Source organism: Gigantopelta aegis, chromosome 4 (assembly GCF_016097555.1).
Source record: "Gigantopelta aegis isolate Gae_Host chromosome 4, Gae_host_genome, whole genome shotgun sequence".
Classification (NCBI taxonomy): Eukaryota; Metazoa; Mollusca; class Gastropoda; order Neomphalida; family Peltospiridae; genus Gigantopelta; species Gigantopelta aegis.
Genome location: NC_054702.1, coordinates 28,700,968 through 28,712,912, shown reverse-complemented (window position 1 = coordinate 28,712,912; position 11,945 = coordinate 28,700,968). Strand labels below are relative to the sequence as shown.

General features: G+C 37.7%; 1 long non-coding RNA gene across 1 annotated transcript; it reads right to left on the bottom strand.

Annotated features, from left to right (window-relative positions):
• Positions 1-6,247: 6,247 nt before the first annotated feature.
• LOC121372115 lies at positions 6,248-11,119 on the bottom strand. Its single transcript, XR_005957887.1, has 3 exons — positions 9,138-11,119; positions 7,953-8,129; positions 6,248-6,515 (listed from the first exon to the last, which is right to left on the bottom strand). It is a non-coding gene; the product is annotated as an uncharacterized LOC121372115 (long non-coding RNA).
• Between the last annotated feature and the right edge of the window lie 826 nt (positions 11,120-11,945).

The window sequence follows — 11,945 nt, the reverse complement described above, 5'->3', positions numbered from 1 at the left end:
CAAGACTTGTCCACTGCCTAATGTATTTCTGTACTGCTGGCATCTCTCTACGTATACCTTCTCCCCTGTGCAAGAAACCTATAATGAACCGATATAATAAGGAAACCTGCTATAAACTATATACGTAAATAACAAACAATACGTTTTACAATGATATATTTATTACTAACATATTATTGAACTGATCCAAGTTGTTTTATCTATTAAAATAAAACCCTTCGCAACATTATCACAATAACTTAAATTACCCTCCCAATTATAACACTTATACTTACGATCAGATTACAAACTGTCCCCTTTTATAGCACAAAACAAACCACAAGAAAAGCATGATCCTCCAAACTCTTGGATGACACAAGATAAAACGAGCATGTGCAGTTTCACAAAATGTCCAAACTGCCAGTAGAAATACACATATTGCTAGACTGTCCTGTAGGGTGTATACTACCAAATCAAATCCCATAGACGACAATAGTAACATATGCGGCTAAAACTCCTACCTGCAACGTATCAACCGACATAAACGCCACGGATATAAATACTACCACCCCTTACACTTAAAGTGAATCAGAAACAAATGGGGGTCAAGCTGCTCGTTTCTGAGATAACGGGTAGCGTCTATGACTACCCTAGTTTTGCACAAAATTTGAGTACTTTTTTTTACAGGTACCCCATACATGTTTCAAGCACAAGGCTACTTGACACATTGGTACTAGATGAAATAAAATTGCACATTTATTTTACCCAGATGAAACTATTATTTTTTACAACCAACACACTCACATTTATAACCAATCACAGGACTTGTGGTGTTCACTTCTCTATCAAAAGTTCGGTGCACCTCGAACTTTGACCCAGCCGGAAGTTATTTGGTATAGTACTACCTAAAGGCACAATTGCAATAAACAGATTTATCCTGTCTTCAAGTTTATTACAAAGTCATAGCCGCTGTGGGCACTGGGGGTGGCATCTTGGGTGCAATTTGTTGGAGTATTGGTTTGATGTACCCATTGTTGGGGAGCTACTCAACCATGAATGGTGAGTTCGTGGTTTCCCCGGGAGTGTGCTCTGTCATGTCAGATAATTCACCAGCTTCATCTTCGTAGGAAATGCCAGCACCACTCCTGATGCACCTCCACTCAGTGCCGCAGGAAGTATCTTCTTTTTTAAAATCTTGCCCATTCTTGTACATGCTTCAAAAGGATGCATCATCCCACCTGGGATCCATGCTATAATTATAACTTAAAACACCAGCAAACTTGCCATACCACTATAAATACTATACTATACATTTATTTCTTTCTTTCTAAATACTATGCTCAAACAGATGAAGAACATTACAGGATATATATTTATTTGGATTAATTATAATTAATACCGGAACACAAATGGAGAGAATTACTAACTTCTAATATATCGAGGTTAGTGCTAGAATTGCTTATCTTTTTATTTCCCAGAACGTGTCGTCATCATGCTCGTACTTGAAGAACATGCTGTCTGGACTAGTTTTTTCAAATTGGATCCAGTTCATTGACAGCCAGTTGACGCGAGTTTCAGCTGTGTCCACCTTGGTGTTGCTCAGTTTTTCTTTTGCAAGCATCTTGAAGTCCATGATATCAGTGTACTTTATTGGTACCACTACAATTTTATTAATTTCTTAGCTCACGGAGTAAGTTTTAACAGGCCTTGACTTTGACCCACCGGGCTACCACGTTATAAAATCTAGTAGCCCTCAATAAAAATTGGTATCCCCATAACTTTAAAAAAATAAATAAAAAAAGAGAAAGCAAAATCATATATTTTTATTTAAACATGTTTAGGGTGGGGGTTTTATAAATCACAAGCATTTAGGCCTACTGTGAAATATACACATTAAAACTAATTGATAGCCCTTAATGCACAATAAAGTGTTTAGTTTAAATTATTAAACAGAATCTGGGGGAACTATTGAAACCTACAACATTAATGTGACAGAATGAAGTCTCATATGTGGCAGCATATGTATGGAGCAAAATATATATATACTGAACAAAATAAGAAACTTCCACTAACTTTGCTTGATATAACTTGATGAAAACAAACCAGGGGAATAATTGTTATATATGCATTTAAAGAGGGTTCCATGATGCATCGTTTCGTGCAAAAATCATGGCCATAGGTTAACAGAAACTGGGAGAAATTTTGACCAAGTGTGGTAGGGGTTAAAAAAAAAAAAAAACCCACTTCTATAATGGGTATGATCACCTCTTGAATTGACCACTGCAGTGCATCGCAGGCGCATAGAATTGACTAAAGTGTTGATTTCTGCCTGTGGAATATTGTTCCATTCCTGAATGAGCGCTTGATGAAGTTCGTTGATGTTAGCAGGTGGGTTGGGACGCCGCCTCAACCGTCTGTCCAGACTATCCCAGACATGCCCGATGGGGTTGAGATCAGGACTTTTAGCGGGTCAGTCATCAATGAAATCAATGTTTGTCCTAAGAAAATTTACAGTGTCTCTAGCTGTATGAGAGGTGGCATTATCATGCTGAAAAATCGAGATGTTGGCGTTGTTATGGAACAGGAATGACGTGATGAGCGAGAATGTCATCGCGGTAACGTTGAGCATTTAAATTGCCATCAATGACTAGTGGTGAACGATAACCATGTGAATGTATGTGTATATATATATATATATATGAATGTATGTGTGTATATATATATATATATATATGAATGTATGTGTGTATATATATTTATGAATGTATGTGTATATATATATATATGAATGTATGTGTATATATATATATGAATGTATGTGTGTATATATATATGAATGTATATGTATATATATATATATATATATATAATATATGTATGTATGTGTATATATATATATATATATATATGTATATGTATATATATATGAATGTATATGTATATGTATATGTATATATATATATATATATATGAATGTATATGTATATATATATATATATGAATGTATATGTATATGTATATATATACTCTTCAAAAGAAGAAACGCAAAACCACATTGTCGTAACATTTGGAGAATTGATTTAATTATTGAATGGTGAGTCCGATAATTACCAAATGTTGGAGGATTGTTCACAATTCACTCTAGGCCATTGTGAGTAAGTGATAGGACACACCACCAAGGTCAAGGTCATCTGGAGTCAATACCGGGTGTGGCCTCCGCGTGTGTTGACAACTGCCTGGCACCGCCTGCCCATTGAAGCAACCAGAGTACGGATGACGTCCCGGGGGATGGTGGCCCACTCGGCCTGCAAGGCTGCTGCCAGCTCGGGCAGGGTCTGGGGCTGTGGTTGTCGCTGTCGGAGGCGTCGGTCCAACTCGTCCCATAGATGCTCAATTGGGTTCAAATCCGGTGATATCGATGGCCAAGGAAGGACATTAATGTTGTTGTTCTGTAGGAAAGCCGTTGTGAGACGCCGTGTGTGAGGCCTGGCGTTGTCATGTTGGAACACTGCGTTGGCGTTGGCCATAACTGGAACGATGTGTGGCCGGAGGATCTGGTCAATGTAGCCCTGTGCATTCAGGTTGCCCTGCACGTGGACCAGGTCAGTTCTGCCAGTGTGTGAGATGGCTGCCCACACCATGACACTACCCCCGCCGAATCTGTCCACTTCCTGCACGCAGTTTGCCGCATAATGTTCACCACGACATCTATACACGCGATATCTTCCATCATGACGTCGGAGCAGAAATCAGGACTCGTCACTGAACCACACCTGTCTCCATCGCAGTTGAGGCCATTGTCGATGAATCTGGCACCACTGCAGTCGGAGTCGACGGTGTTGTGGTGTTAAGATGACACCTCTAACTGGACGTCTGGCACGAATTCCTACCTCAAGTAGGCGGTTCCGTACGGTCTGGTCGGATATCCTGCGCAAACCTGGTATTGCTGCGGCTGTGGAGGTGGCAGTAGTCAATCGTTCCCGAAGGTGGCGTACCCGGATGTATCGGTCCTGCCCGGGGGTAGTGACCCGTGGTCGACCGGATCTAGGGAGGTCACGTGTTGATCCATGTTGCTGGTAACGGTCCCACAGTCTGGAGATGGTGCTTGGGGACACATGGAATGCCCTGGCAACGGCCGTTCTGGATTCGCCTGCGTCTAGTCGGCCGATGGCATTGTTTCTCTGCGGTTCACTGAGACGTGGCATGTCCTGGATTGTCAACTGTCGGCCAGATACAGAGGCCAGGCAAGCGAACACCCTGCACTTTTATACTGTCGGTGTTCATGTTGCACGTGCAGACAACGCACGTGCAGTGGTGACATGGTTTGCACGTGGCTGCGTTTTTGCGAATATTCACATTTTGAAACTTTATTTTACAGTAGCTGCGTTTTATCGAATGTAACCGTGGGAATGTGTTTGGGACATGCAATGACCTTATATTCACAAAGCATGAACCGGTAGGAAACATAAAATCGGAGTTATAACCCATTTGTACCCTTTTGCGTTTCTTTTTTTGAAGAGTATATATATATATGAATGTATGTGTGTATATATATATATGAATGTATATGTATATATATATATATATGAATGTATATGTATATATATATATATATGAATGTATATGTATATATATATATATATATATATATATATGAATGTATATGTGTATATATATATATATATATATATATATATATATGTATATGAATGTATGTGTGTGTATGAATGAATGTATGTATATGAATGTATATGTGTATATGAATGTATATGAATGTATGTGTATATGAATGTATATGAATGTATGTGTATATGAATATATATGAATATATATGAATATATGAATGTATATGAATATATGAATATATATATATATGAATATATGAATATATATGAATATATAATATATATATATATATATATGAATATATGAATACATATATATATGAATATATGAATATATATATATATATATGAATATGAGAAGAAGAAAAATCCTTACTTACCTACCCACATTTGAAACTATTGGTTGGAAATAGACGAAACAAAATATTTTTAAGGATGGCCTCAAAGGAGGGGATAAATATAGTATGGAAAAAAGTCTTAACCACCACCAAAAACCCGTCTGTTCACTTTTACAATGTTTAAAAACCACGGCAACCTCATTGTCGCAGTCAGGGAAGTCCTAATTAAAAGAACAGGACCTAGGGCAGAAAGGGGGGGGGGAGGGGGCGTCACACTTTGTGCCCCATAAATGTTTGGCTATTTGGCAATTGGGAATAAAAGAAAACTAAATTTCTAAAGGTCCTGGATTAAAAATTTCTTCTGAAAAAGTGGATTTACATTTGTAGCTGGTTAGAATGGGAAAATTGTTGCTATTAAGCGTATCCATTGTTTCCCATTGAGCATTTGCTCCTATTTTTACTGTAGTTAAAGTGAGGTCGACGGCAGAAGAACAGTTGTTTCATAAAAAAAAATACAAGGATTCATTTTTTTTCTGGTGATTATTCAGATCACCATACATTAATTAGCAGCTAATTGTACTGAACAAGCCATAAAAATAACAGGGTTGGAAAAATTGTTTCAATTTAGTGGTAGCCCACCGGGTTTACATCATGGGCCAAACTGGTTGCCTGGTTGTGAAATCTGGTAGGTCTGGGCACAGGATTTTTCCAACCCTGCAATAATCAGAATGTTATCAAAAAGAACACTCTTAGACTGATATTATTCAGGGACAGGTTACAGATTCCATAAAGGAGGGGTGGGGGAAATAAAATATTGATGGCGAGGGTGAAAAAACCCATAAAAAGGTTAAAATTGCAAAAAATAAGAGTGAGCAAGCCAGGCTTTACCTTAAATCTGCCAGTGTTATTCTAAGCTGAATCTCTTGTAGTTTTCAAAGACATGTGTACTTGAACTTGATTTAATAACAATAACTCACTCTTATCTAAATACGGGGTTGAGACATAGCCCAGTGGTACAGCGCTCGCTTGATGTGCGGTCGGTTTGGGATCGACCCCCATCAATGGGTCCATTGGCCTATTTCTCACTCCAGCCAGTACACCATGACTGGTACATCAAAAGCTGTGGTATGTGCTATCCTGTCTATGGGATGGTGCGTATAAATGATCCCTTGCTGTTAATCGAAAAGAGTAGCCCATGAAGTGGCGACAGCGGGTTTCCTCCCTCAATATCTGTGTGGTCCTTAACCATATGTCCGACGCCATATAACTGTAAATAAAATGTGTTGAGTGCATTGTTAAATAAAACATTATTCATGTTTTTTTATTAACTCAAAAACGGTGCATTTTTCATTTTTTTAAAGTGTCAGTATGTGTTGGTGGTCCGGGTATGCATCTTTCCAACATATCCCCAGCCAGTAATAGGATTCTTGTAACTTATCCAGTGTTTTGTTCCTGACCCAATGTCGACCAGTTCCTAGTTCATCATGGCAGTGCTGCAGGGCAGATACACGCTCTTCTTTGGAATGGCATACCAGCTGGTGTTTGCCCTTAGCTTCATAGTAGAGATTGTCACCTGGGAAAAAAAAGTAGTTAATTATAATTTAATTAATGTTATTAAAAGATGGGGACATTATATCATGGCTCTGAAAACATCCCATGACAAATGGCCTGCATGGATGAAATATATCTGCATATACGTACAAGTAATTTAAGTTATCATAAGGCCTTTAAAAACCCTGAAATTGTTTGAAGCAAAAGAAATAAATACAAAATTAAATTTAAAAATTTAAAATCACTGATTTTTGGCAATCATCAAACTGGATTCAGAACACCTCAGCTTTTCACGCTTTTTCGGTCTGATTTGATTTAAAAAAAAAAAAAAAAATTAATAACAAAAAAAAGTTCCTACCTACCTACAGTATGTTATAAACATGGATATATAGTATTATAAAGCAGAGGGCCATATGTCATGATCATGCAAAGCACCATGACAAAAGGCCTGCAGTGATGAAATATATCTGCATATAGGTACAAGTATATTTAACCTATTTTATTACTATACTATATAGGGAGATCTAGGTCAAATTACATTTTACATGTCATGTTTCCCATAATCAAATCTTACAAAAAAGTAATTATGATTATTATGGTTATTATATATCTCATGTATATGTCATACATGTTACACGATCAAAAATACAAATGGCCTGCAGGGTAAAATATGGTATCAGGCCATTTCACATCCCCTGGATATTCCCCCCCAGTCAATATCCGCTGAACGTTTCTGACTGATGGGGGAAGGGAAATCGACCAACTTGTGGTCGAAATCGAAAATTATGCAATGTTGGGACATTTGGAGAATGTACCAATCGAGTATTTGCCTGTTGGCATAGAGATGGAATGTGTGACCCCCCACATTTGTGACAAGCATGAGAAAACCTTGACCCTGAACAAAAACGACCTTGCATAATTTTCCAGCAATAACCCTTGGGGCAGGATTCGAGTGAGGGCTTACTGACTGCACTTAGTGAATCCAACCACAATTCCCATTCTACTTGATGCCACTTCAAGGATGCATTGTTTGCTTTTAACCGCCTAAATGACTGATCATACGAACACCAGTCCCCATTTCTCAAGGCCAGCTTTCTAACTGTTGCCAAGTATTTCAGGACATTTTCAACCTCCCCAGGGTTTCTCTGGCAGTATACTGCCATAAAAATGTGAAAGTTGGTTGTCCACTGCTCAATTGTTAAATGTTTTACCCGTTTATTCGGTACCCATTGGATGGATGGGGAGCCATCCCCACCTTCAGCAACTGACATGTGATAGGACTCAAATTTATCCTGTGTCCGAAATTGTGGCCATATCGACATACTGGTCAGCCCAAATTTTTTGTTTGACTTTTTCACATACTTGGTCTACCAGTGGTACTGTCATTAGTCTGAAGGTTGGGACTGCTCCCCTAACCTGGAAGGTAATGTCAGCGACAACGCTGGAACCACACACGTACTAATAATATACGGTTCTGCTTGTGCAGCTTCCTGTGTGGGTGGTGGGCCTGGCTCCAATACTTCTATGGCAGCAGCTTCTATGGCAGCTTCTGATGCTACTGGCACTGCTCCCCAGACCTGTCAACCCTCCCGGATTCCGCGGGAGTCTCCCGGTATTTGATCAAATCTCCTTTCACCTGTGCGGGAGACAGTTTCTCCTGTTAAATGACATTTTTGTAAGCATAAAAAAAAATCGATCCTCTTTCGTCAAAATAACAGAAGGGAAGTAACTCTGCCTTTTTTTTCTCATTCGAAAAATGTCGACTACTTTCGGTTTCCGAGAATGTAACAGGCCGAATTGTCCCGACTGTTTAACCTTTGCCGAAGTGAGAATTGTGGGATAGCCTATTTATATTGTTAAAAAAGCACATGGAGTTTATAAAATGACGTGTTATTATAATGTTTGTTGTCATCGTAATGGCTACGAAGCGTGTTGCCGCTAATTCAACAGGCTGTGTATTGACATTCAGTGTTGCCATATAAAAAAACAAAACTATCCAATTTAGTTCTAATAACACCTCAGAATTGTAAAATGTCTTCCCACTGGATTACATAATGCAACTATGACGAATCTGAACTGCCAGACTCACGAGTTGACAGCGATACACACGATGCATGTTAAAATCACATGTCACAGCAAGACAACGAAAAGACCAATTAGCTGTATAAACATACTTGTGTCAGTTAATTTTGTATGTTTGTGCGGTAAAATGTTGGTTATAAGGGTACACTTCAAGAAATTATTTTTGTACAATTAAAAAATGTTGTGTTTGACATTGACATAAAGTTACTCACGGAAATGGGTATAATTCCGGTATATTTCACACGATGTCCGTAATGAGGTTTTACTTATGATTAATGAAAATACAATGTTTATTGCATCATTATAATGATTTTAAATAAGTACCACGCCACCGTTCCTCATTATAGTAAAAACTTAATATTAATTTATAATAATAAAAAAAAATATGTTTTTTTTTTTTAATGCCAAGATCTAAGGTTAAGAAGTATATATGACATTATAAAGTATTCATATAACTTATTGTAATAATGTATTTTTTAAATCTTGCGATTTTGGGTTAAATTGTGTGAATTAAAAAAATCTCCTGCTTTTTGACAAAATCTCCTGCTTTTTCAACACACACCTCCTGCTTTCTCTTGACTAAAGGTTGACAGGTCTGCTGCTCCCTGCAGCTGTTGTTTGGCTGCTGAAACTCCTTGGCTAAAGGCTTCTTGAATGAGTGTCTTCAGTTCCTGCGGCGACATAGCTAGCGTGACTGGTGCAGATTCCTGTGTTGAGCCGCTGGGCGTCTCTTCCGACAAAGTCGTCCTGGGAGCTTTGGCTCTTTTAGCTGCTTTACTTTGGACAGCTCTGTTTGCCAAAGCTGCTGTTCGCTTTGGCAGCATTATATCTGTAATAAAAATCCAAGAGAGGGAACCAGCACAAAAATTGATCATTATTTATTATTATCTTTTTTTTTCTTTTTTTTCTTTTATCTTTTTTTATTTTCTTTTTTATTATTTTTTTCTTTTTTTTAATTATTATTATTATTATTTTTCTTTTTTTTCACATCATTGTCTATATCCATATGTATCTAATGACAAAATAAATCAATGGATGAATAACTAACGCCAAGACTATGAATATATGTGTATCTACTTTACAAGTGAAAATCATATCCACGCAAAACTGGATGCAAAAAACAAGACAACTGGGTGCAAATCAGCAAATCCATACAGGAACGTGAACCTATACCATGCCGACACTGCAAAGAGCAGCCAAATTGGCAATTGGCAAAGCCAGTAATAGGACCTGATGAAACAAGCTGAAGAATATATATATAATTAATTGAAATTTATTATTATCAGTCCTGTATCAGGCCTCGAAATTCGGTGTTAAAAGGGCAGGCTATAATAGCCTTTAAAAATCTAGGAAATGAAGGGCACCAAGGCTAACCTAAAAGGCACAAAGGCTACGTTCATACATTTTCAAAGGGCACCAAGGCAGTCTTTTTTAGGATGTCAATTTAACCAGAAAAAAACGTTTATCTGTAATTCTGTTAAATTGGTCATTCATCAATACATCAAAAGTATTGTAGTGGTGTCATTAAACAAAACAGTATTTTAATTTTTTTGTGGTGTCCTTAAAGACAACTTTGGTGGAGAGAGATTATGACGTATCTGGTCTCCTTGAACAAACACTGCTGCTGTTCCATCTCATTACAGCAGGTAATGGATCAAAGTCCACTGGTTTCGGACCATCTGAGCAGATGGAGTATGACTGAAAGAAAATTATATTTGAATGGCTGGACAGTTATGTTAAAGTCTTAACATTAAAGAAATAAAATAAAATAATCTATAATAAAAGTAGATATGTATCTCCAGAGAATCACTGTAGAATACATGTTCTAAGTTTCAGAATTAACCAATCAAGATTTCTATTTCAATTTTACAATCTCATTAATTAAAAAAAACCCAAACAAAAACAACAACAAAACAATGTTTTTACAAGTTTAGACATCTTTATTATTTTGTGGAGACTACCAAGAGAATATGTGTATTACGTTTCAGAACAATACAATCAAAGCTTTAGGAAAAGGGATGAAATGTTCAGTGTTAAATTATTTGAAATACAAATAATTAAATAAATTACAAATAATTAAATAAATAAATGTTCAAACCAAATCATTTAGGTTTTTAAAAATTTAATCTTTATATTATTTTTGTTCTAAATTCTATATTTAACAATAATAAAAAAAATAATAAACATGATTGTAATAACAAGATTGACCAAATGACCCATTTAATTATAGAATAAAAAATGTGGAGGGAAATCCCATTCTGTCATATGACCGTATCCACAAAAACGTAAGGACATCATGGCCTATTTTCTTAAGTATGTTTTCAGCATTTATGGATTATTTTTAGTGTGTGTGTGTTAAATGGAGGTTGAGGGGTGGGGGTGGGGGGGCGGGCAGCAGCGATGGTTTTTATACACCCCCACCCCACTTTTTGGCTCCTTCTTACGCCGTGCCCTGGACCCAGTCACTGGCGTTAGGGACGGTCCATAAATATCGATGTGCTTCACAATCCGAACAATGTTCGGAAGGGGGGAGGGGGTAAAAGCCATGTTCGGATTGCTTTTCAGGTAAAACATCGGTCCATCGAAGGTCAATGTTTCGTACACATTATATCAATGTTTTTATGTTAGGATTAGGGGAGGGGGGGGGGGTCAAACCCAATCCTAACATTGTTAGGATTATGAAAACCATTGACATTTATGGACCGTCCCATAGAGACAGGACCCAGACTAGACATGCCTGAACGTTGAATGGATATGAGCATAACTAATTTGTTTGAAATTGGAATCATTAATGCATGGTACCACGGTAATTGGTGACACACGAGATCGCATGACAGTACGGTAACGTGTGTGGCGATTAAACGGCTTTTATTACAAACTGCTAAATACTGTACTACTAGTCTGTAGGCCTATAGAGGGAAATCTATCATATTATCGTAACTCCAGTCATCTCATACATTGTAGGTTTATTTTCCAAAAACAACGTGCGATCTCAACAAAACAATCAAGGATTTCTCGATATCACATGCACAGACTAGGCCTACAAGTCATCGCGGTTTTTTCCACATGCAAAGGTGAAGGTCATTTGAAGAAGACGTACAATTTTCGTTGTTGGCTACTGCTTAGGTCTAGTACCCAGAATTTGTTAATATACACGGGTGTAGCCTGTAGGAAGATACAAAAAAATGGGGTGGGTGGGCACACAGACACGCGTATAAAATTAATATATAAACCATCGATGCTGCTACAAAGTACCCCCTTCCCCGCTTCCTACGCAGACCTGTCAACCCTCCCGGATTCCGCGGGAGTCTCCCGGTATTTGATCAAATCTCCTTTCTCCTGTGCGGGAGACAGTTTCTCCTTTTAAATG